At 35.8% G+C, this 27,227-nt stretch overlaps 1 long non-coding RNA gene across 1 annotated transcript; it reads left to right on the top strand.

Annotated features, from left to right (window-relative positions):
- Positions 1 to 22,273: 22,273 nt before the first annotated feature.
- LOC119190211 lies at positions 22,274 to 23,027 on the top strand. The gene is made up of 2 exons (XR_005112814.1): positions 22,274 to 22,368; positions 22,880 to 23,027. It is a non-coding gene; the product is annotated as an uncharacterized LOC119190211 (long non-coding RNA).
- Positions 23,028 to 27,227: the final 4,200 nt, after the last annotated feature.

Raw genomic sequence — 27,227 nt, 5'->3', positions numbered from 1 at the left:
TATTTAAATAATAATAATGCTAAGGTCTCAGCTTCGATCCCCGGGTCAAGCAGTGATATTGGGTTTTTCTACACAGTTTCAGCCCGGAGTCTGGAATTTGTGCTCGATACGGCGATAGGCTCGGCCCCGATCACATAATGGGACGGAATACACACGACGGAAAGGTAAACCAATTTCACCTGTGTGTGTGCATGTGTGTATGATACACATTTCAACATACTCTCCAACATATACATGATTTCTTTCCTAAAAATAGATTTTAACTACAACTATTTTAACAAGAATTGTGTGCAGCGCTAAGGTACCGTTGACTTTCTAAAATATTAAATCAAAAGAGCACTACGCGCTAATGGCGAATCCTTAAAAACTTCAGTTAAAATTCAAGATTTATCTCATAATTTTTCCACGTAATATCCATAATAGTCGGTACCAAATAAAATTTGAAACTTAATTTAAAGATAAAAGGTTTAATGAGATATGTTAATTTATTGAGTCATGTTTTCCATAAAATTTGTAAAAGAAACTTTTTATTTGGCAGTATAGTTTTTATGTGTGATTTATATTTTTAAAAGAATGGTTAATAACATGATAGATACAAAAAATACACAATTTTATCAACAATAACAAAAAAATCGTGGTGTAATAATCGTCGTTTTTTTTCCTTTGAGTGACGAGACGAGCTTGCCATTCGTCTGATGGTAAGCGGTACTACCCATATGTTTAATTCCTGAACGAACTCAGAACCGAAACAATTTCATAACGAATAATTCGGCTGTAAATCTGGAATTAATGAGATATTCCATACATATACAATGTGCACGTCGATCCCTCCCGCGAGTGATTGAAGCCATTTTACCCAACGAGTAGAAACACCATGATCTAATGCTACACTGAACCATTCATGGAATCGGTATAGAGAACTTTTCTCATACGAAATTGTTTTTAAAGAATGACAAGATTATGTAACAGTGTCGGATATCCAATGTTTTTTGATTATTTTTATTTAATTTATTATTATAGAAAACTATTTAACAATATTAACCAAATGATGTAACACAACTAGATTAAGTTCTATAATGCTCTGATGCTCGCATTAGAAGTGGGAAACTTAAACACATAAGTATTAATAATACCAGCCATGTATTGTACAAGGTTATTATGACATTGCGTTACTCATGAAACCGCATATTTTTCTTTACCTCTGCTAACATTGTGGCAAAATCATCCAAGAATAACGAATATTCTCGCCGAAAATACCGGTTTTAGTTTTCTGATTATTTTGTAGTTTTGAGTGCAGTTAGTGCATGTTGTTTTATTTTACTTGCCTTACGTTGTTAGCCTGACAAGGGTGAGCTTATACAAACACACCGGACTTTTGGTGAGCGCTTAAAACACTCGCAACTCTTGAAAATTAAACCACCATGCTGAGGGAATATGGTGTATGTAAGTGTATATCTAACTGATAGTGTAATGTTACCGCTCCAATGAATCCTCGTGTCGTAGTAGTGGCCTTAGGGCATGTCAAATTAAAATTACTTTTCATGAATATATATTTTATTCACTATTTTATTTTACATCTATGAATAAAATTACTTGTAGTAATGTTGTTTTCAAAATAACAAATATATGATTACATTTATTAATGTCAATATACCGCCTACTGCTGATCACGGGTCTCCTCTACTACTCAGAAGGTATAAAAATCACTCTAACTTTATTGGTTGTTTTATTCCTTTACAGCATAAGATACTAGAACGCAAATAAAACACTATAGCCATATACTTTAGTCTACTATGAAACTGAGAATTGTTGAAATTAGATTCGATTACCAAAGCAATTGTTATAGCAAGGGTTGTGAGCGCCTCAAGCGATCATCTAAAAGTCCAGTGTATTTGTATAAGCGTACCTTTATCAGGCTGACAGACAAAAGACAAGTTAAAAAAATATATCTGGAAAATAAAAAACATGCTTGCGAGGTTCCACGTTTACTTTTCCATTTAAATAAATTTTGTCAGTAAGTAAGTAATAGTTAAGAAATGAGTACCATATTTTAACAAAACATGGTGATTATTTTCCTTCATTAAACTATTTTCCTATTCAAGCTATAGTAGTAGTGTTTGCCAGCAAGTTGACAGCGTCTGCGCGGTGCCTAACAGATTTCTCTCACGGCAATTACATCACAAAAGCTTTACTGCTTCAACTAAACACACGTCAATGACACAAAGGAGCTCAGCAGCAAGTTCTTAAAAACCTGGCGTGTGCGTTAACAGACCTTTGAGGGGAGGAAAAGGAATAAAACAGTCAAAGTATTCAGCTTTCGTACCTAATAAGGTATACCGTTGTCCTTTAACCACATTACGCGTGATCATGTGCTATAGAAAATAACTCAAAATTTAATGAATCATCTATGTTAATAGAAATACGAAATTTTGTGGAAATGTTTGTAACATACGGAGAAGGAGAAACCGATGATTTTCTTTATAAAATTCCTCATACTGTGAGACGATGTCCTAAATTAGTATATAGGCTACTTTTTATCCCAGAAGAGTGAATAAAGAATGGAACTCTTTGCCAGAGTCTATATTTTCCGATAATTATAGCCTGAGCATCTTCAAGTCTTCTCTTCTTCAGATGCCTCTCTATTACTGAAGGTTGGCAGTCAGTTCCTTGAACCTTTTCTTGTTCGTGGCTATCTGTAACAGTTCTTCGACCGTTTTTATTTCAGTCCACTCCCATATATTGCGCAGCCACGACTTCCTTCTCTTCAAGTCACGAATGAATTATTACCTTTTAGGCAAGCGTTCTCCACAATTAACCACATCATCACTTAGCATCAGGTGAGATAGCGGTCAAACGCAAGCCTATAAGTAATAAAAAAAATAGTGCATTAGGGATTTGTTCCCGGGATAAATTTAAACGTGAACAATGCTTATTAACACAATAAAGCTTAAAATGATCTAATAGAGCGACTAAACTAAAACTAACATGACAACCTAATTATAAATTCATAATCGGACAATAATTCAATGCTATTATGTCCACAAATGTTTGCGGTAATTCAACTGGTACGCCGTGACAGCCAGTTTTAATCCGCTAAATAGTTCACAATATGCCTCAATACTATTCTGAAGCTAGCAAATTCATTCAAATTTGTTTCATAATATAATCTGTATTGGTATGGAATCTATAGAATGTACGCCTGAATATTTATAGAATATTATTTATTAATTCTATCAGAAGGCCCTAAACCATCTACAGGGGCATAACCGTCTTTTTGCAATTGCGGGCATTCTAATCGAAGCTCAGGCTTGCCAGCTGTATGGGTAAATAGGTGATTTTTTTAAATCTCTTACCTATACGAGCTACCAGCTATCGAAGCTGTCCTTCGACTAGAAAGCCTGTAATTGCAAAAGACGGATATGCCCCGTAGACGGAATAGGGCCCCCTGACCTTATAAACATCACGCTCTTTATTCCTGAAGTGTGTTCGGTCCCGTGATGATAGGGGCGAGGCTATCGCAACATCGGGTACAAACTCCAGTCTCCGAGCTTATAGTAAGCAGAAATATCTTATATCGTGTTGTCCAACCCGGGATTAGTACTCGGGATCTCAGAGCGATGTCGACGCGTACGCAATACAACTATGCCACCAAGGCACTCTTTATACTAGATAACAGAAGACGTATGACAGAAGACAGTCTCATCGCTAAGGATAAACTGGTGTAAAGCTACTTATGAAGAATACAGCATATCTTATAGGCCACATTATACATATTTAATAGCCCAAAACATTATCCTATGGGATTGCCGTGATATAAAACTTTGGTCTATTATGATGCTCGTAATATAATTGATGCGATATTTATGGTTTCGGTTATTTTCGATACACAATCCTTAAAAACATATATATCTTACATACAGTCTTATACATAAACTATTTATGCAACGTTCCGTTCAGTCATAATGCAATAACGACTTGAAGGAATAAAACCGCAATCCACTTTAAATGGGTATTGTCAAGCATATTCCATCACGGCTGTACGGTTGTTTGGCCTTTGCGTGTACAATAAAAATTGAAAGACATTCCCGCCACAGGCCACCGTGTGCTGGCACTAAATGAACGGGGTGCACTGCCTCGCATACTTCCCACATAATAGGTATATTAGTTGAAGCGTGCCGGTGCATAAAAAGGTTCCCCATAGCTACCGGTTTCAATATTTGCATTCCATTTCTGGGTAGATATTCAGCGCTGTACGAAGGCAATTCTTGCCAAGTTTCTTATTGTTCCGCATATTCTTTTGTGTCGTGTTACGTATTGCATTCGATATTGTTTGCTATATTACTGTATATTATGTTTTATGGGTTTATTTTTGACTTCGGGGCGATGTTGAGTTTTTTGCAACTAGATTACGAATAGTTATGTCATTAGAGAAACACTTCTTTAAACAGTAGGACTTGATTGAACAGTACTATTTGGTATTAAAATGTTCTCATCACGTTGATATAGACGTTAAGTAAAGCCGTTGGTCCTACGCCTGATCTCTCTCTGGTCATGTCGGATTTCCGTTTCATTAGACTATGTGAATGAAGGAACAAAAAGTCCACCTGGGTAGTGCACACACACTTGTGCACTATATATCCTGTGTTCTTAGCTAGTCTCCGTTGAAATTGGCCGCCGTGACCGAAATTCGGTTAGGAAGGAATAAAAAAATTGTTGTTATTTAGTTCTCATTATGCAAAGTAATTTGTCTGGATTAAATTTCTCACACATCAAAACAGAGCAGTTTTGCTTTCAAAATCTTCATTTAAATAGTATTAGTATTTTTTTATGGATATGTCAATATACGTACTTGAGTTATTTTATAACCAGACAGACGAATACTACCTATTTTCATATTAATAAACTAATCACACCACTAAGTAGGACCTTAGCACAATTATTTAAGACACAAAATTTGAGCTTTAATTAGGCACCTCTTCTCAACTGAATTGACAAAGTTGAATCAACAAAACCCAGCTGTCAAGATCTGCCATATGCTATGACTTAAGATGTAGCTTAAGATGTTCTTCAAATCTAATTATTGAATAACGACGCTCTTAAGAATACTTCAATTTGACAGCATCAAAGCTGATATCGCATTTCAAAAGAAATCTAAGTGACATCTATTAATACGAACCTCAGTCGTGCACCATAAATTAAAAAAGAAAAAACAAAAGAAGGAAGAAAATTAATTGTCACAGTCGGAATATTTTGATTAACTTTAAATATACTAGTCATACCACAAAGGTACCACGAACAAAGCTTTAAAGCAAACGTATTAACATCTTAAATTAAGTAAAAATCTACTATCCAGCTCAGACCACAAAATGAATATTGACGCAGTGATATTACCTAAGCGAAGTTTTTAATGATCTCCCCTGTGGCCGCCGCACGTAAGTCCACACTTAACTACAGTCGGGACAAAACTCATTATAATTCAACCCTTTTTTATGGTCACAATGGGTATTAATAATATTCGAGAACAGACGGATTTTAATGATGACGTACAGATGTATTTATTTTTGGATTTTCTTTAATTAGTGTCTGGATTGGCTGTGTACAGGTGTTGGTTTTTGTTGTAGATTTCTGTTCTGTAATAAATTGTTAAGTTTGTGACATTTCGTGTTATATTTTTACAAAGTATGCGATTAGGTACGTAATATGTTTTGGTCTTGACTCGTAATTTTTTGAATGAATGTTTAGGTAAATATTATTTTACTCGTGTATACTGAATCCCAGAAATATTAAATATTAAACGACAAAGAATACTATGTATTTTCTCTTGTTGATATCACCAAGAATGATAAAGAGGTTCATTCATAAATAGAATTGTAATCTACTAAATCTCGAATCACATACAAGCTAATTCATTTTAAATAGTTCAAGTCTAACCGGCCAGCTCAAAGACTTAACTCGCTAAGATCGAATAAACCAACTCCTTCAACGTAAATCCCTGTAAACATGTTAGTGACTCGATACACGGGTGTTAGAGATCCCACACAAGTCTACCAACATTAAAGTAATTAGAAAAGTTCTTTAACTGGTTTGCACCTTGTAAAACATTTAAACTCGTGAGAGTGCGCGACACCGATGCTCCGTTTACTTATCCTCGCCACTGGAATAATGAAATCGAGGGGTGCTAATTTAAATTGCGCTCTGGTTTTAGTTGCAGTTTTTTCTTCTTTAAAAGTGTACTAATCTCATGTAAAAATTAGAGGTATTCTAAGTTTAATGTGGCTATCTGCATGTCTGTCTAAGGCATTATGGCATTGTAATTAAAAGACCAAATATGATGCGTTTTTTAAGATAAACTATTAGAAACATCTACGTCCTGTGTGTTGATAGTTCTTTAAGAATATTATTGTGGTGGATTATTTAGAGAAATATTAATATGGATTTCTTTATTGGTCTTGAAAGATTTATTATCGGTTAGATATATAATGTCATCTAAAACGCGATGAAGCTTGCCAAAATGCAGTAAATCGCGCCCACCAGAAACGTCTTTATATGATACGCTCAGTCCTTTCTTGAATACTCCGAAAATATGAGAATTTAGAGAGAAGCGTCGAGTTTTACAACGTCGAGACTTGAGACAAATATTTACCACGTTGTTGGAGTTAATCTCGCGCTTAGTGACGGGTGTGGCAAATATTTAACGTGTTGGATAATGTTATAAAAGAAATATGAAGCTATTGGTCTCGTTTGCAAGAACGCCAGTGAAATTTATAAAAGCTTTGAACATTCTGAACGTGTCAACTAATCACGAGCAAACGAATTAGCGTGTAAACGTTGATTCAGATACCGTTGTAAATCTTAAAACACTTAACATAATAGGGAATATATAAATTGAACATTTCGAGAACGCCGCAAATCCCTTTACACTCCAACGGAAACTTAGCTTCTTCAAGGAAAACAATAAAGTTGATTTTGCATAACAACATTGATTCTGGGAAAGGAGTGAAAAGTGAAGCAATTCATCAAATTGTAGACAATCACGACAGAGTGACGAGACGCTTGTTAGAGGCGCTTATACTGAGCGCTTGGCGAGATTTTGCGGGATCTGCTGAATTTATGGGAGCCAAGCTCGTTAACTGCGAAGTAGGCAAGACACTGAATACTAATGTTTGTTATGGGGTTATAATGTGAACGACACGGGAGCAACCACGCATGTTTATATCTGCACTCATTTGAATAAATGCCGCGTCGCGTATTTAGAATATAGAGGGGACTTCGTTTTTATCATGCTGTTTCGTGTTATCTAGGTGTTGGGGTATTAAAATCCCCGCTTTATGTCGAGCACGGAAAGGTTTTTGCCATTTTGATGAATGTCAGTTTAATGTAATGTACAAAATTGATGGTTGATTATAATCTTGTTCGTTTAAGATACAATTTATGGGGATGTTTTGTCAACAATATATTTTTCTGTGTTCTTATTCACAAATTTATGTACCTTCTTTATTGTCCTTTTCCTTAATCTTCGTTGTTGTATAAATTTTCACCATCGAAAAATGCTATTTTCTCTTAGAAAATCACAGGGACTACGGCTGCTTAGGTATTTTATTTGTACAGAATTGTTGCTAGACACCCAAAAATTCAGGTCGCCAATCCGAATATTTAATGATTACTATTACACCCATTATTTCTCTGAAATTAAGGGTTCCATAATCCGTGACACACTTTATTGATAATGAACCTAAAAGTCGTAGTAATAAAATTGAGAATAACATCTAATATCACACAAGCACGCCGTGTTTTATAAGTCAAAGTTCTAGTTGATATTTCATTATCTATTAGAAAGAGTGCTTACAATTAGACAGCTTGCTCGTCTCACCATTCGCTTATTCGAAAAAAGCTGATAATTTTAACTCAGGCTTCCAAATCACAAGACAAACAGCGGCAAAGAAAGGGCCCAGATTTATAGCACTACAAAAATTACAATACGCCAATCGTATCCTTTTGAATCGTAATTTGGCAACCGTTTGTAGGGAATATTTACGATGTCAATCTAGGTGGGCGTCCGTCGTCACGATTTATGGTCCACAGAATAAAATATGTAGATTTGGACGGAGACGCAGCACTTATTGAAATTGGCTGATTTACTTTAATCACATTATCTACTAACGTAAAAGGATTGGGCCGAAGTTTATGGCCTTTCGATTCTACTGATGGAGGGTCCTGAATTCTTATTTCGTTGTCAACGTCCGTTGTTTTAAATGTTTTCAGTGATTGAGGAATTGGTGCTTCGAAATTTGTTATTAAAGTTACGTTTTGTTTAGGGTTCCTTACGTATCTGGCTTTGTTTGTGTTAAGAACATTAATATTACCAACTCCTATCAAGATATATAATAATATCAGCCCTGTATTATATACTGTCCCACTGTTGGGCACGGGCCTTTCTACTACTGAGAGGAATTAGGCCTTAATCCACCACACTGGCCTAGGTGCGGATTGGTAGACTTCAAACACCCTCGAAATTCCTACAGAGATTTTCTTTTCCCCACGATTTCGATTTCCCCACGGTGATTTCCTTCATTGTTAAAGCAAGCGATAATTCACAAAGAATACACACATAATTTTTTTGAAAAGTCAGAGGTGTGTGCCCTTGGGATTTGAACCTGCGAACATTCGTCTCGGCAGTCCGTTTCACAACCAACTAGGCTATTGCCGCTTCCCATGAGGATAGTAGACGAAAAATCCGTTCTCTGTCCATTCTACAAAATGCTCACTAATATTAACATTTAATACAAGATTACAATTCGCCAATTGCTCTCAATTACTTACGAACGCCAAATTACACCGAAACTATCGATCATGATCCTCTCTGATCATGACACACTTTGTATACAGCACATTTCATATCTGTCATACTAAACCCCCTGAACAAAGCGCCGCCCAACAGATTTATAACTTCCGAAATATATCTCTTGGAGGACACAAAGGTTGCCGGGCTTACAACTTGTAACTCTTCTTCGGGACAGTGCCTCATGCTTATGTCCATAAGGAAATGATGTATACCCTAAAATCATGACGGTGTGGCATGCAGTGGTGAATGGTCAAAATTTCCCGGAATGGAACCCGACACAACATTTAAGTGCTAATATGTATAAATGCGGTCTGTAAATCGTTTTGATGATTAGATTCCACAGAAATTGTACATAAAGGGAAGCCGCTAGGAATCTGAGTATATGGACCCTTCGCCACTAGTAGCGTGTACACCTAGCCTAACCCTAACGTGAAAGAACACACATTTTCACATACAAAAGCCGAGTTGTGCCTAATTCAAAACATTCCATACAATATCTATATCTGCAGCTGTAATTTTGACCCGAAAACAAGATAGACTCGTAAACGTCGTCTCCGGGTAATTCCGACCGACAGTTCTCACCGCTCGGAGGGTATTATCATAAACACTGCCGACATCGGAAAGGGTCGAAGAGACCCCAACTGTACCAACTTCTGTCGCCCCTATGTTTTGTGTATAAACCACGTTATAATTTTAGTCAGGTTTGTAGTTCGATGTATTTACAGTTTGAATCGTATATTGCGTTATTACTTGTCTTCTGCACCAGCTCGACTGGAGCACCACTGTTTTACAAACCAACATCATTGGGTTCTGTTATAATATAATAATAATAATAACAGACCTGTATTATATACTGTCCCACTGTTGAGCACGGGCCTCCTCTACTACTGAAAGGGATTAGGCGTTAGTCCACCACGCTGGTCTAGTGCGGATTGGTAGACTTCACATACCCTCGAAATTTCTATAGAGAACTCCTCAGGCATGTAGGTTTCCACACGATGTTCTCTTTCACCGTTAAAGCAAGCGATAATTCACAAAGAATACACACATAATTTTAGAAAAAACAGAGGTGTGTGCCCTTGGGATTAGAACCTGCGGACATTCGTCTCGGCAGTCCGTTCCACAACCAACTAGGCTATCGCCGCTCTGTTCTTGTGTTCTTCTGTTGTTGTGTTGTAATAAGTTGGAATACTAGAAACGCAAAAATTTCCTTTTACACTTCTTATAGAGGCAATCACTTTGCTTGCGAGCTTACAAATAAAAGAATGAAAAATGGAACTGAGGACGTCTTAGACATAATATTATGTATTACTTCCCGTGGAGCCTGGCAAGTAGGAAGAACTTTGAGCCGCTTTCCATTTAGCCGCTTATTTTTCTTTGATGAATATTTAGGGGCACTTACACGCTGAGTTTAAACTCAAATCGATCGGGATTTCAGCAGCTTGTCACTAACTTTTATGAATGGAAATTAATGCACGATTTTATTTTTTTGCGCCCATATAAAACCTGCCATTAATAACATATCTATTACAAACTTGGTCATCCATGTCTTAAAATAATATATAAAACAACTATATAATTATATAATATATGATTTATTAGATATTTATATTCAGATTGCGATGATTTACATGCTCTAAAATCCACTGGCAAATTCGTCTTTAAATTTTGAAGTGTAACCAAACTCCCTGTCAATTAACAATGCGACTCCAAATGTTCTGGTTGATGGAAATGATCACTTAGCATGAGTTCAATGCCATCTACAGCTATCGAATGTAGTCCAGTAATATTCAAATTTATACTTCTAAATTTGTCAGTAACGCCCTAAAGATTCATTGTTGAGACGCGGCTGCGGATAATAACCACTTTAATAAATTCTATGAACTCATTCTTCTAAAACTGCGATTATAAAGTAATAAAGAACAGTCGATGCAATTCCATATTATTCTGTTTATGCAAACTTTGAAAATTTCCATCAAAATCTTTGTCTACACTCTACAAATTAATTCGTAATTATTAACTGAAAACTTAATTAGGGTAACTTGGCAACTTTTTGCACAGTGCATTAGGGATGTCCGGACTACCGAAACGTTTCTTTATTTCGTCACTTATTTAATTTAGTTTATACTATTCCTTGATTCTCGTGAGTAGGTTCTTGTGTTCCATTATGTTCTAGTGTGGGTTATTTTAATACGATTTGCTCAGGACTTAATGTCCCGGAAGGGGTTGACGCCATAGATACAGCCGATCATAAAAACCATTTCTGCAATACATTTAAAAAATATGCTGCTATATAGAAGAAGAGGTGGACTAAGACTAGAGCTTTACTATGGAAGGAAAAGAACAATTAATATTGGCAATTTCTCCCCATCTTTCTATTTGATTAATTTCGTTGCTGGATAAAAACAAATCAGTATTCCCTGAGACTCGTCGAGCTTCGACGCTCGGTTGCATACAATGCGTGCCACTGCTGATCCTAGCTTACACTGTTGTAGTTGTGGGTGTGAGGGAGGAAAAGCCTCTATAGAGAAGAGGAGATAAATGTAATTAATTGGGAGATACCGGGCACACAATTAAAACAATGCAAATTTTTCATCGAAAAGCCCCTACAAATAGTTGATGATATAAAAACTAAATTATACTCAGCCCAAGCGTACTAGCAACATGCTAATAAACAATAACATGAGATAATAAACTTACTTCCATCGAAGAGTTGATTCAATTTAATTCTAATTAGTTTGAGGGGCGTGCCAGCCCTACCGAGTGCATTAAGAGAGGAGGATTAACGGTCTAAAGGTGTTGTTTGCCAAGCCCCGCTAGTTTGCCAAGCCTCATTAAGATATTTTCAGAATGCGGATGATACGAAGGTTAAAAGGTTTTGTAAGTACCGAAATTTTAATTCATTTTAGTTTTCTGGAATATGAATGGGATTTTATAATACATAGTTTAGATCTTTACAAATCTATTTGAAGTAAGTGATTTCGAAAAACATGTCCTGTTACTATGGCAACGCGTATTTACCAAGAGGAAAATCCTAATATATAAGTAACGCAAATAATTCCGTCTATTTGTTTCTTTTATCTAATTACTGATACGACTGATTTGGTTTTAATAGGATTTTAAAACATAAGTGAAATAAGTGAAATAATTTTCCAGGCATTACCCAGGCAATTTTTACCTAACATGATGTGATAGGTTACAATATTGCCCAACATTTTACGCAACCCAAATCCCAATAAACACTTTAACGTGTTTTCTACTTTTGAACATCCTTTATTTATAAAACTAACTCATATAAAACAATGCAATAATCGCCAAGCGGTTAAGTAGTGTTAGAAGTGTTAACATCAAACAATTTATGTTAAAAGTGCACATTTTTCCCGAGGCAATTGTGCGCTAAAGTAAATAATTTAGTATAGAGGTAAAGTTTGCGGCCAGCGGGAACGTAAACCTCTTCTTACCGGCGAGATAAATGTATAAAATATACATTTTAGAGTGATAATGACATTCATTTTTCACCGCATTAGTCTGTGGTAAAGTATATAAGCAGCGGACTAGTGCTTCAGGCAGAAGTGGCCTTTGGGGGAGGCAAGGCGGACATAGGGCCGGGGCCTCGTGTTTACTGGGGCCTCGCACGAGCCTTGGAAGTCTCGTTTTCCCGATCTTACTGAGGAAATTGTTAAAAACGGGAAAACTTTTCTTTTGCTCCACCCGGTGCCTCGCGTATTTTTTTTTGTTTAACTTGGACCCTTGCGTCTTTTTGGCCGCCACTGGGTCCATAGTTCTAGTTACAAGTCGTATAATAATTTGTGTAGGACGTTTTTACGATTTGCCCACGATTGGGTCTACTAGAGGAAGAAGGTGTCTGACAGACAGCCATCCCATTTTGGATGGGATACGGACAACAGAAAAAGTCCAATAAGATGCCGCGCAAATGTTGTCAACTTGTTGCCGAGAAACACCACACTACTATAAAATTGACAGTAAATTTAGCAATTTCAGTAACTGTCTTGAATAGTAGTGTCGTATATCTCAAAAATAACATACTAATATTTTTTTCTAAAAAATATACATGAATAACAGAATAATAAAACCGTCCAAATCCCAACAATAGCTTGTGAAACAATCCCTTACATACAAACAAACATACAAACGTGTTAAATGTATTTTTAATACCTAAATTATTTATTAATACAGAACCTCCCTTTTTGAAGTAGCTCTAAAGAAGACAGCGTCTGCGCGATTTCTGAAGTTCATGATAAGCAGTGCTAATATTCTTCAAATATTTAACTCTCGTTCATCAGTTTAAAAGATTTTCTTACAATATTTATACTGTCATACTAAGATGGGAAAACATTTTACTGTTCACAGTTTTATTACAGTAATACGGTTTTAACACTGCAAAATAAAGTTAGAAGCTGACCAAAGAAACTTAATGAAACCTTTATTAAAACATTGCACCATAAAACTATCGCGAATTTTCTTGAACGGACATAAATGAAAGGCAAAATATAACAGTTGTAACTAATTACGTATAGATATTGTTACTAGTTCCTCATAATATACACATTGTTAAATCCATCCTCGAAACTTAAGGGTCTGTAGTTGCGATGGAATAATTGAAACTGATATATCCAAACTCTTTGTAAAGATGTTATTACCATATTTGTTATTCTTATATTTCGTTGCAAGTCAGGCAGATTATACTCGCAGAGACCCGCTAAGCTTTACAGCCTCCGAACTTCACCGCTCAGTGTCAAAATGTGTGCCACTCGATAGCGGCTTCCTGGCTTACTTGAGTTGCAGTGACAGGTTTGAGGGAAGGATAGTCTCTTTGCCGTACATTTTAATATAAGTGCATTGTTTCAAGTTATTAATATTTTTTTTTTAAGATAGTCTTTGCTGTAACTATTTTTAGTATAAGTACCTTATTTTAAATTGATAAACTTATTTAAAGAGTGGATAGTATCGTTTGAGGCTCTTGTTACCCCAATGCTATAGGCTCTTCTTCACTAACCTTTTTCAACCTTTTTGGCGTAGGCCTCCATAATATAATTACATTGTTTCAAGTTATTAAGAAATTTATTTGCAGAGTCGATAGTGATATTTGAGGAGCTCACTACAGCAATGTTATAGATTCTTCTTGACTAGCCGTTGTCAACCTTTTCGGTGTACGCCTCCATTAACATTTGAGGTTAAAGTAAGACTACGAACATACAGAACTCAATTAATAAAACTCCTTACTCTCTTGACTAATATTCGGATCATTTATTTGCGCAACATATCTCATTATCATATCGTATGTAATTATCTGATGTGTTAAACAAAAGAATATTGAGTCATCGTTCTATTGTACCACCATTCTCAATAACCTTAGTACCTAATATGTACATAGAATAAAAGTCTGTTTGTAGTTTTGGCCTTTAAAGTATTAACCGCACTATGAATGTCATTATCCCTACACACACACGCAAGTACTCACTCACGCACGCTCGCGCACACGCACACGTACACTCACGTCTTTTTATCCTCGAAGGAATAGACAGAGGTCCAACTGCTGCACCCACTTTCCGCCATGTACATGCCGTCTCATGATGAGCGTAGGACGAACATATCGCCATATCGGGCATACATACCAGACTTCAGGCTGATACTCAGTAGAAAACCCAACACTGCTCGACCCGGGGATGGAACCCAAGACCTCAGCACTGCATTCGTATCGTAATACAACTACGCCGCCGAGGCAGTCGCGTAAAGATAGATACTAGATCCTTACAGTACTTCTTATCGTAAATACATAATTCCTATAAACCTTAACCTTGAAAAAAAACTTTACATGGACGAAACCGCCAGTAAAACCAAGCATTTATTTTACGGTAAATAACTGTCGTTGTTTAATTCATAACTATTTTCTTTTAAATCTATATACTATTATATAAAGCTGAAGAGTTTGTTTGTTTGTTTGTTTGAACGCACTAATCTCAGGAACTACCGGTTCAAACTAAAAAAATATTTTTGTGTTAGATAGCCCTTTGTTCGTGGAGTGCTATAGGCTATATATCATCACGCTATACCCAATAGGAGCGGAGCAGTAATGGCTAATCTTAGGAACTACCGGTTCGAACTGAAAAATTCTTTTTGTGTTGGATAGCCCTTTGTTAGTGGAGTGCTATAGGCTATATATCATCACGCTATACCCAATAGGAGCGGAGCAGTAATGGCTAATCTCAGGAACTACTGGTTTGAACTGAAAAATTCTTTATGTGTTGGATAGCCCTTTGTTGGTGGAGTGCTATAGGCTATATATCATCACGCTATACCCAATAGGAGCGGAGCAGTAATGGCTAATCTCAGGAACTATCGGTTCGAGCTGAAAAAATATTTTGGTGTTGGATAGCACTTTGTTCCCGGAGTGCTATAGGCTATATATCATCACGCTATGACCAATAGGAGCGGAGCAGTAATGGCTAATCACAGGAACTACCGGTTCGAACTAAAAAAATATTTTTGTGTTGGATAGCCCTTTATTAGTGGAGTGCTATAGGCTATATATCATCACGCTATACCCAATAGGAGCGGAGCAGTAATGGCTAATCTCAGGAACTATCGGTTCGAGCTGAAAAAATATTTTGGTGTTGGATAGCACTTTGTTCCTGGAGTGCTATAGGCTATATATCATCACGCTATGACCAATAGGAGCGGAGCAGTAATGAAACATTTTGCAAAAACGGGGAAAATTTATTCAGTTTGAGAGCTTCTGTTGCGTGCGCTGCGTAAACGGTTAAAGTTACACAACAATAATGTATGACGGGATTTTTCCTCTTAAAAAGTTCTACAAAAATATATTATAAAACAAAGTCTCCCGCTGCATCTGTCTGCCTGGACGTGTTAAACCCAAAAACTACCCAACGTATTAGGATAAAATTTAGTATAGAGACAGTTTGAGACCCTGGTAAGAACATAGGCTCCCGGGAAAATATATAACGTGACTTTTATAACGGAAAACTTTAGCCCGAAAAACTTTATAACGCGGGCGGAGCCGCGGACAAAAGCTAGTAGAATATAAAATTAGCTAGAGCCGTGTGCAAAAACTAATTTAAGATGAATCAATACGTGAATCATACTTTATTCATAAGTGTACGTGCAAAAAGCTGTTGCGTCATAAGTCTTCATCATACATATACCTATGATAATTAATATATAATTGTTATGCTTCTGCCTACCCATCCAGGAGTAAATGTTGATATAATTAAAAAGCTGTTTCAATGCTAAGTCAATATGGTGACTAAAAATTTAAGACAGGTCTTACCCTTTGAAAAACATAGGGTTGTCACCAGTGGCGAAGGATCTATATAACCCAATTTCTATCGGCTTCCCTTTCGTAATTAATGTAAAATCTAAGTATCATCAGAATAATAAATATATCGGCAAATACCACCCTGCGCCACTAGTTATCACATCTCTGACATAAATTAAAGAGTAATTAGTTGAGTTTTAACTATTAATTATACTGGTTAAATTGTAATATCAGGACAAAATTGTGCTTCCTCGCATTACTCGGTAGTAGAAACAGGCAAAGCTATAACACTTACATAATATAGAATTCGAATGTGAGATCTTCTACTTATAACTATCATCTTTGAAGGTAAATACCTTAAAGAAGTCTACTCTTGAGTAGTGACAACCCTAGCTTGCCCTGTTGCGGAAAGCGTACACTACAAAAGTGGTTAGTCTCCCTTAAACTTATAATGCGCAAGTAAATCATAACGGGCAACACGAAAAACCTTTTTACGAGTGAAAATGCGGTAAAGTGAAACGGGGGAACTAAAATCCCACGGAACCCGGCAAGATAACTTAATGGGGGGAGTGACAAATTAGTGCCGAACGCTGTAGTTGACAAAACAGGCTCTGGACGTATTCGGGTCGGACGAATGGCGACAAATACTTGGCTGTTAACGAGTTTAGATGCTAATTCGGGGGTTGTTATTGGATGTTAACTGGAAACCGGTAATGATTTATCTTGCCGTACTTGCGTATTTTTCTGATGTATTAAATCTGGCATACGAAGCTCACGTGCTAAACACTTACGGACATGACGTAGAGAAGATTTGACTTACAACCTGGCAGATATGAACCCTATCTGAGGGATCTATTTCTCTAGTGTTTTAAACCTAGTGGCTTCTAACTGGCACACGTCGCTGAGTTGCAAAACACTTACGGGCATGACGTAGAGAAGATTTGACTTACAACCTGGCAGACATAAAACCTATCTGACGGATCCATTTTTCTAATGTATTAAACTTAGTGGCTTCTAACTGGCACAAACACTGACGTGCAAAACACTTACAGGCATGATGTAGACAAGATTTGACTTACAACCTGGCAGACATAAACCCTATCTGAGGGATACATTTTTCTAGTGTATTAAACCTAGTGTCTTCTAATTGGCACATGACGCTTACACGCAAAATACTTACTGGCATGACGCAGAGAAGATTTGACTTACAACCTGGCAGACATAAACCCTATCTGAAGGATAAATTTTTCTAGTGTATTAAACCTAATGGCTTCTAACTAGCACACGATGCTGACTTGCAAAATACTTACATGACATGGGCATGACGTAAAGACTTCACTCATCTTTTACAATCTGTCAGACATAAACCCTATCTGAGGAATCTAATCCATGCAATAAGTACATATTAAAAAAAAAAATCATATACTTAAGAACAACGCTTACGTATATGAAATTTATTTCTAATTTATTTCTTTTTTATTTGATGTTCAAGGGCGGGTCTATCAATAATTATCATTAAGTTAATTTTCATAATGATAATCGTTTTGAAATAAGAGTTCGATTTTAAAATGTAGGATATCTATACCACTTTTTGACAGTTTGTAATGTTTTGAAATTATCCCAAACCAAACATAACAGCTAATATTTAAATTTGGAATATCTCCGAGATCCGATCTTAGCAAAAAGAGAAATAACGTCCATACCCTAGCAAATACGATGTTAATAAAAACATAGTTATCGACTCCCTTCCACTCGAATCACAAAAAGAATTGCAAGAATTTTGTTTCCAGAGCACTAGATTTTTCCAGAATAAACCGATTCGCGTTAATTTGAGTGCGGAGTTGAATATTTAATTTGAAAAGCTAAGTGGGAGTCGAAAGCTACAATAAAAATAAACTTGTTCTGGTAATTTAGGGTCTCATTTTTGTTCATGAAATAAAATTACTTTCCTAATTATGCGAAGGTTTTGTGTTTTATGAATTTTGTACGGCCGTTATACTTCTAAATTAGTTATAAGGATTTGTTTAAGTTGTAATATTGTGTTTCGTGAACACACGTTGTGATATTTTTATAGTGAAACGAGCAAGACAGTCGTTTCATAGAAAGGATTATGAAATTAACTCAGGGCTTAAGACCATACTAGTTCATAGCCTACAATGTATTGCTACAGTTTTTTTTTATAGAGCATGGCCAATTGACCCCAATGCAGCTGATGCTAAGTGGAGTGGGGTCCAATAGAATGTCGACTGACGAGAGATGATTACCCCTCGACAATCGATATAATTATGCCGGCCTGTTGGAACCGGATATACACAGGCTGATCCCGGAACGCGATACACTTACGTGGGCCACTATTTCGGGTTTTAACACCTTGTTTATGTTCGCTGTCCGGGCGAATATAAAATATATCCTACCACCAGCAAATGATAGTAATAAAGCGGATATAATAGTCGAGATCGACAAGCTAATTGTGTCACCAAACCTTAAATGATCTCTACAAACTATATTCCAAAAAGAATCATAGAGCCACTGCTGTCCTAAATAGAATAAAGATTAAAGTATTAGGAAATATTTGGCCTTCTCGTTATAACTCATACCGTCGTAGAGAGTGAAATACTACATAACTAGAATAAGTAAATACGGTAGAAACTGGTACGGTAGATCAAATAGCAAGATCCTGTAAAATACATATAGAAAAAAACCGGACCGTTTAAACGGCCATCGCATATAGTGTCCAAATTAGGTGATACGTTCAATGTTATGAATGATTTTCAAATAACAAAAAAAAAGTATTAATCAACAATTAAATATAAGTATTATTTTAATTAACCGAAGCCTATATACCGATAGCCTAGTTGGGTATGGAACGGACTGCCGAAACGAATGTCCGCAGGTTCAAATCCGGTGAAATTAACGGTGAAGGAAAACATCGTGAGGAAACCTGCACATCTGAGAAGTTCTCTATAGGAATTTCGAAGGTGTGTGAAGTCTATCAACCCGCACCAGGCCAGCGTGGTGGACTAAGGCCTAATCCCTCTCAGTAGTAGAGGAGGCCCGTGCACAGCAGTGAGCAAGTATATATATAATACAGGGCTAATATTATTATTAATTTTAATTTGGCTTTATTCGTCACTTACGCGATATTTAATGTCTAAGTTACGCGCTATTGCATATTCCCCGATGAAACGTTTACTTTATAAAATTATCAAATCTAAAAAACATTCGAACAATTATAAATAGGAATGAAATAAACCATAAAATACAACATTAACAAAAGAACCAATGTTTGTAAGAATAACTCGTAGTTATTTTCGGATACAGGAAGTAGGCCTCGCGGGGCATTCGGAGTCTCGTACGTATCGAGTTTCCTTTTCCGGTTCGAAAAAAGCTCGCTGGAACGCTACAGAAAGTTCAGTATAAGCTCACTATTAATATTCCTCGGCGTTGATTAATTGCAGACACTCGCAAATGGGTTGTTTGTATATTTTATTTTTCTAGAAACTTTTGTTAACTTAATTTAGTTTGAGTTGTTTTCATATTTCTTTCGTGTCGGAGTTTCGTGTGGAGTTAATTGTCTGTGAAACGAGTTAATTGTGTCATTTCGCTTATTTCAATGCATTGCAACATTTACAGTGCAGATAGAAAGATTCGCGTAACATAACGAGAAACAATTAACAATTGACAAAATTGACCTTAACTTGGGACTCGAACGTATACCTAGTAAACTTCGAATAACAGAAACGTTTCGACCTTTCAGCCATCGCACACGACCGTAAATCCTCGCCTAATCTTATCTCATGGTCGGATTTTACCTGCATTTACATATTAATCTCTACCTACGTTTACTTACGGTCGGTATTTGGCACGACCCCATCACGAGAGTGAAAAATTCTGACTGAATCATAATCGTCAACTGTAGATGATAAGTTTACATTACTCATACCACTCGTATGTCGATGTGGAAGGAGTACGCGGGGGTGACCATTCAACACGGAGATACATAAATTGTTTATTGTACTCGACGGTTGTACATAGAGTGTCTTTAGTCTAGCGCAACTGACTCTTATATTTTACAAATACAAGTAAACTACCCCGGTACTGTCGCATACAACCGCTACAGATGCAATACGCCTACTGCATTGGTTTGCTTAATCGTATATTAGACCTACCTCTCATTGATCCTCGCTGCAGGATTTAATACTGGGCAAATCGTATTGGAATTAGCTACATAAATTAGGCTAGATCTAGAAATCGAACTTGTTGTTTAAATTCAGTGCATTATGTGACATTTAATTTGCAACAATTCACACAAAACACATGATACCTTAATTGCTGATGAGGTGGGCATGGAGAATAAAGGAACTAATTTTTGCTATGTATGTTTCGTCCCATGATGTAATAGGAGTGTGCCTATCGCAATATTGGGCACAAATTCCAGACTCCGTGCTGATACTGAGTAGGAAAACCCTTTATGTCTTTGCCCCGCATTTGTAGAACCCGCAACTGCACTGTGGTTTCTCCGGATGGGAGGGGGGATGTAGGGGGGAGGTAGGTATCCAAATAGCGACACCTCACCCCTCCCACTATCCCATGATTGTAATAAATTCACTCACTGTGTAATAAACTTTACTTTTACAAATTCATAAAATCACCGCCCAGCCCGAGATTCAAACCCGGGACATCACAGCGGTGACGCACCGCGCGCATAATACAACAATACACCCAAGGCAGTCAAATGCAGCAATTCAATCAGCGATTTTAATAAACCTATTTTCGATCCACTCGAGCGCGCATCAAAAGAGAAACAAAACAATCTCACATACATCTAAAATATTGTTTGTTGTAAGCACATACTATTAGTATTTGAATGGCGCGGATGTCGCCACCTCGCCATCGCACGCAGCAGTCCCACGTCGCGTCGGCACGACTCGCGGCCAACTTTACACGTTCGACCTATTGTTTAGCGGTCCAAGTGATGAGATATAGCTATTTTCCTAAGGAAATAGTATGGGCAATTTGGTTTAATGCTCTCCTGACAGCTCACGTTAGCTCACTACTACACAAGAACTATGTTAATTTTATTGATATTGGAAATATGAGATTTAAAATTTTCTTGTTGGAAAAGACAATCATTCATGGTTCTCCCTGTACTGATCTTTCTAGATTGTTGTTTGTTTACTGTAAATAAAAAAGACAGAGTCATATGATATATAATTCAATTGGGTATTTGACATAGTAAAGAAATAAATAAATTTGGTATTGAACATTATATAATTTAAGGTGTTAATTAAGAATATTTGACTTAAATTACAAATAAAAATTATTTAATATTTTATTTTCCTAAATAAAAATAAGAGTTTTTGAATCTGTGCATAATTTACAAGAAACGTCTCAAGCGAGCAAGACTAGAGAACGTGACGTCACGATGTATTATATGTAATGTCTTGTCTATTGGTCTTGTAATTCCGAAAAAGATTTTGGCGCGTTTCGCAGGTTTCATTAATATTTATTTGATTATTTCGTGTCCAAAGTGCACTTCACCGAAAAACAAACATGGAAATTGGTTTTATTCAAGCGGCCAGTGCAAATTTGCCAAAAATTGTGTCTTTTATGATCGCAAATTTCTTTGCCTCAAACTCGGACTTTTGTTCTGCAGAATTGAGGAACGTGAAAACTTCATTGTAAGTACAAAACTATCCTTTTCTGATATTTTGTTCAATTCACAATAGATTACAGTTTGATTTATGTACTTAGCCTTATTTTGTTTTGCTATAATATAACCTTTGTGTCATGCATATGATAGGTACATGTTTACTTTGTAGACTATAAATACAAATAATACATTTATTACGTTACCAATAAAATCATAACTTATAAGAATCTTACTCTGGTTAGGTACCTGTTATTTGTGTAAAATCTTTTCAAAGAAAAGTTTCTCGTATTGTGGCTATCTGTGATGCTTTATTTCTATTTTTACAGATCATCAAGACAGTTGTATGGTGATGATGCTAATTCATATGCTAACTCAAATCCTAAAACATCAAGCTGATTACAAAGTGCCCGACATTCTTCAGTTCTCGATGCATTATTAGAGCATCAAGCATAAGAAAGGAAGTGACTGTGAAACGTTTTTAGCCAAAATTAATGGTGTTTTTACACAAGAAAATATAAATTTTGTGGAAAGTCTGACTCGAGCACAACACGAAATTCAAGCATGGCATGAGTTAAGGTATTATTTATTTATAGGTATTTGATTGCATTTTAAATGTGATGTTGCCTTTTTAAATGTGATTTGATACTGTAAGTATTGAACTAATAAGATATTTAAAATCAATGTTCTAGAGCAAAATTCCCAACTTGGGGTCTGTGGACATATCTAGAGTCGGCTGATTTCAATGTTAAAGCTATATGAAGTTTCAGGTTGTGCTTAAGAGAAGCATTTTATTGTGATTTAAGGAGGTCTGTGGTGATCATCTTTGCTCATTTAGTGGTCCACAGCTAAGAAAGGTTGGAAAATGCTGTCTTAGATTAATATATATTGGAATTATATGTTTCCATGTGAGATGCAATCTCAAAATGTAAATTAGTCTTGTAGCTTTACTAGTCTTTGATGTTTGTGTTTACATTCATATGTGTTGGGCACCCATTCTACAGGGCATCCTAGTGGGGATATAAATGTATATGTGGCCACCAGGCAGTCACTAGTTTAACATTTAAAATAAAATGAATTTTCTTTTCAGGAATAAAAGCATCAAAAGCATTTGATGTTTCACGATGCAAAATAACTGTTGGATCCTTGGTTGCCTTAATAATGGGAGCTAAAGTACCAGATACTCCAACCATGAAAAGAGGAAAATCATTGGAAGAAGTAGTAAGAAAGGAGGTGGACAAAAATATGACAAGATTGCAGAATGTGGTTTTATTATTAGCCAAAAATTCCCAATGGTAGCTGCATCGCCAGATGGTATTTTAAAGGGTGACACAGTTATTGAAATTAAATGTCCAACAAGCCAAAAAAGTTTTATATACTATATATGTAACAACACAATCACAGAAAAGTTTGCAGTCTAAGTTCTTTTGCAAATGTATGTGAGTAATTTAACAAAAGGTTTATTTTGTGTGGCAGATTGGGAATTTGAAAAAAATAATAAAGTCCATGTAATACCAATAGAGTATGATGAGATCAAAGTAAATGATATTTTATCTAAAGTTGTAAAGTTTTGGAAGAATAATGTTTACAATCTATTGTAAAAACTTATTTTTATAACTTAATATAGGAAAATAAAACATTATATTCTAAATTTTGTTTTTATTCGTCAAATGTTTTTAATTAAGGAGCCTAGTAAATTAATTAAGGCACATGCAATAACAATGCAATCGTCCAAAAACTTAATTAAATTTGTATTGACAACTGAATGCGGTTTTAACATTAATAATAATAATATTTTTTTATTGTAAATAACCGAATTTGTTTACAATTTCAATGGTTACAAATTACAAACTTATTATAAAAAACATTGAGAACTCCCTTAGACGTCGGATGACTCTTTCAATGTGTATCAGTAAACTTGCTATCTCCTTAGTTTTTGGAGCTTCAACTTTGGTTTAATTAGACTTAACTGATACACTTGGCGGTCCCACTAAACTGCATCCCTTTTGTAATAACAGTTGCTCAATATGCTTGAATCCTCTATCAGCTAGTATAATCGCACCAGGTTCCCAATGATCTAAAAAGTTGCAATTTTCAACCAAACATACATCGCTAATCCTGCCACCATCACCAGGAGAAATGTAGTTAATTATACCATCAGGTGTGCTACTTATAAGGTATTTTATTGTATTGGCCTTTTTATAATCTTGAATAATAAACGAATCTCACGTATTGTTTACATTAAGGCGATACCTCAAGGTCCATTTTCATACATTTTGTTTCACCTTTAATCTGGGTAAAGAAAAACGTAAAAATAATTAATAATCATGGATATTTCGGCCTTTAAAATTTCGTCATATTAAATTTTAAAGGCCGAAATATCCATGATTATTAATTATTTTTACGTTTTTCTTTCAACTGCGAGAACTAATCACTAACTAGACGTGAATTTAAATTCTTTACTTGCCAATACTTGTTTAGTTACCCAGATTAAAGGTGAAACAAAATGTATGAAAATGGACCTTGAGGTATCGCCTTAAGACTATTACATCATGACGTCACGCCCTTTATTTGTCACGTGACTTAGCGTTTCAGCGGGAAACACAAAATGTAATTATTAAAACTGTCTTTTAGCTATTAAAATGGCTCTAAATATTAAAAAAACAATTGTCAAGCATATCTTTAGTGACTCTAGAACATTTTAAAGTACTTTACGAAAATTTGTCAAATACCCAATTTGTGCAAAAAATATAACATAGAAACTTGTAATAGTGAAGCAACGATATTAAGTGTAATTTAAATAAAAATACCGATTACAGTTACGTACAAATTTATTCATCAGTCCTTGTCAACTAATAACTGGCAGAATGTATAAAGTGAAAAATACATAAATAAAAAAGGTCTCCAAAGACATAGTTCGGTTTAGTTCCGGTGATGAAATTTGCACAAAACCTATGGGCTCTTATCTCATAAAACTACAAGACAAGACCTGCTCTTAAATTATTGTTTGAATATTCCATTAATATGATTTTATACCCTTCATTATTTGCTATTGAATTAAATTTATGAAACTTAGAAAGAAAGTTCGTTTAACGTACATTCCAAATCAGTAATAAATAAAATTGACCGCCTTTGATCCTCTCGATTACTACAGCAGTGCTGGAATCTTGGATCCAACGACTACAACATATTTATCAGGTTATTAACCACGTGTAAGGTCCAATGCTGACCAAGAATGCAATATTCCATAACGCTACACGCTCATAACTCATCCCGTGAAACTTTCTTAAAGTTTCGTGGCCATTAATAATTCTCTAGCGGCATCCGGGACCCCTGAAAAGAATATTTCACTCTTTTGAAGCTGCAAACTGGGTATAATCAAATTACCATCTGAAAGGGGCGCCTTGTATCGCTGTTTAGACGTTGAACGATATTCGGCCTCTTTGTTTGGCGCCCGTGTGCTTATTGTCCTGCGTTTGTAGCTAATGGCACTTTAATATGGTTTAAATAAACTTCTTGCTTAATGTTGGGCAGGTTTTATTTAACAATTAGATTTATAAGTTGTTACAAAAGGCATTATTAATGTGTTTGGTGGTTAGATCATTAGTTAGGCAGAGTATTTTATAAACTATCTAGCCGGCGAGATAAATATAATGATTTCTTATGTTTACGCGATTATTAGACAGTTTTTATAATATTATTTTCTCCTTTACCATAGAAAAACCGTAGGAAGAAAATTATATCATAAAACCGCGATAAAATGTGCAAAATAGTTTTATTTAAATGAGATAAATATATAAATCTAAACACACTCATAATCGTATTTTTTTTTATATCATTTGTATTTAATATGAATTTTTTCTACTTCACCTTACTTACATCACTTCAATGTGTAGTCAATAACATACACAGGTATGAGCAGGAAGAATAAGGCTTAGTTCTATATGAATCTGCCTGACCTTACGACTAGGGGATGCACTCAAAAAATCACTCAAGAAAATACTACAAATAATATTACCCGACCTGGGAATCGATTCCAATACCCGACCCATATTACGCTACTAGGTGAGAACTAAATAATATAGAATCAAATAGATTATACAATTCACCCCAAAACACGTAACGCTGCGGGCAAAGTAATAAATAATAAAATGAACCTAATAAACGATATGTCTCCGTAGGTGTAGATTATGTTATCGTAAATCGAATTCGGCGCCATTTATAATGCAAATGGCTCCCTCGGGGCTGCTTTATGCATCAATAATTGAATCGGCAAAACGCAACCGGGATGTTCTAAATGTATGACGTTTTGGTATTGCCAAAGTATGAGGTATTATAATGTTTTCTTATGTTTACGCGAATGTTAAACATTGATATATTTTTTTCGCATTTTATTAATACTTCCGGAGAAAAATATAATACTAAAATCTGCGACAAAATCCGAAAAAATAGTTTTATTTGAATATAAGGTAGTATTTTATTTTTATTTTACTCATTGTCTATTTTCATATCTATTACTTTCATAGTAGTATAATTGGCAACGTCTGCGCGACGCCTTAGTTGAGAAGATTTTAATTCAAAAATTGTTAAAGTATGCGTCAAAACCATTAACGATATAAAAAGTAATTCTAATATTAATTGGTTTTTTAAATATTATTTTATACATTTCAATCATAAATTAAGGTTTAAACAACAGTCAAAATTACAATTTGATTACAACATACAAACAGAACTGCCGTGATAGTTACTAATACACAAACATGTTACATTATTAGCACACAAAATAAAAAAAAATTAACCGACAACGTAAATAAGTGAATTCTAAATTACATAACCCGGACATAGCTCAAAAATTATGAAATAAAGAGAAAATTCTTTAAAACGTTCCGAGCGCCAGCTGAAACAAATCGCATGGCCCACTAATGGCCATAATGGGAATGGTGGACTATTGGCTCACTAAGTGGTTACGCGACTTGTACTCGAATGGACTCTTTACGAGATAAAGTTCCGAGTGGGGCGGATACCCCACCCCTTTAATGTTGGCTAATTTTGAGATGGTGGATTAAATTGAAATACCAATAACATCAGATTGGATATATTTTATATCTGCCCATATAGCAAGCCATCGTCCACAAGGTCAAACATCGTATAAATTTTAACAAGGTGTTAAAACCTGCCGTAGTGGCCCACGTCAATGTGTGGCATTCCGGGGTCAGTCTGTGCATCTGGCACCAACATCGGCAGATTATTCATCGGCAGTCGTCACAATTATGCCGGCAGTCGTCAGTTAGTCGATATTCTATGGGACTCCCCTCCACTTACCATCCCGTGCAGTGAGGTTACTTTGCCGTGCATCTAAAAAATACAGACCCGAAAAAGTAACTTGCTTGGCTGTCATCGCACCTGATGCTAAATAGAGCTGCATCCAGATGAGCACA

This window comes from Manduca sexta, chromosome 22 (genome assembly GCF_014839805.1).
Source record: "Manduca sexta isolate Smith_Timp_Sample1 chromosome 22, JHU_Msex_v1.0, whole genome shotgun sequence".
NCBI classification, from domain to species: Eukaryota; Metazoa; Arthropoda; class Insecta; order Lepidoptera; family Sphingidae; genus Manduca; species Manduca sexta.
Note: the sequence above shows the minus strand (reverse complement) of the source record. Positions and strands in the feature narration are given on the sequence as shown.